The sequence below is a fragment of the Microtus ochrogaster genome, chromosome 1 (genome assembly GCF_000317375.1).
Source record: "Microtus ochrogaster isolate Prairie Vole_2 chromosome 1, MicOch1.0, whole genome shotgun sequence".
In the NCBI taxonomy this organism is placed as follows: Eukaryota; Metazoa; Chordata; class Mammalia; order Rodentia; family Cricetidae; genus Microtus; species Microtus ochrogaster.
Window position 1 is genome coordinate 58,520,550 of NC_022009.1, and position 796 is coordinate 58,521,345.

General features: G+C 50.8%; 1 non-coding gene across 1 annotated transcript; it reads left to right on the forward strand.

The window, feature by feature from the left end:
• Positions 1-220: 220 nt before the first annotated feature.
• Positions 221-326, forward strand: LOC113456836. The gene has a single exon (XR_003377573.1). It is a non-coding gene; the product is annotated as a U6 spliceosomal RNA (small nuclear RNA).
• Positions 327-796: the final 470 nt, after the last annotated feature.

The window sequence follows — 796 nt, forward strand, 5'->3', positions numbered from 1 at the left end:
ACGAACCGTGATTAAAAGCCTGGCAAATACTAAAAGCAACGCATTCAGGAGGCTGCGGGAGCAGGAGCAGAGGGTGTGTCCTTACTTGAGTGGGTGGATGCTGAGGAGTAACCAGAGCTGTGACTTCCCTTGATCTGAGAAGCAAACTCTTTGCGGTTCTACGCTGGTGGCAGACTTGCTTTTACTCTCAAGTCTATCGTGGACCCGCTCTGGATTAGGAGTGACCACCAGAGCAGCACATGCGCTAAAACTGAAACTGTTCAGAGAAGATTCTCATGCCTCTGCTCAAGAATGTCAGGCAAACCCATCAAGTGGTCTTTAGTTTTTCTAGATGGTGCGTTCGAAAGCCTAGAATAGAGCCTAACGACCCCCCAGGAGCCATGTGTCATTTCTCATCTCTCATGACAGCCCACGGGGTAAACGGGCTGTTTCTGTGGGGAGAGACGGAGCCCACGTCTGCTCTGAGGTGTCCATCCATCCAGCAAACAGTGCTCTGGGCAAGCTGCTGAGGTGTCCGAGAGGGGCCTGATTCGAGGCTTGGCCTTAGCAAGCGACATCACCAACCAGCCGGTCCACCAACTGTTCATGGAGCTTTCAAATAGACACTGATCTCATTGGCTTCCCTGGATGGTTACACCTCCGAGGCTTCTAAATATAAAACGATACTCTCCACTCATCGGAGAACAAGTATGCGCACACTTGGTCCCGAGTCAGTCATTCTCCCCAGCCTTTCTGCAACTGTTCATTCTGAAACTTTTCAATTATGTAAAAAACATTAGCAGGGCGGTGGTGGCGC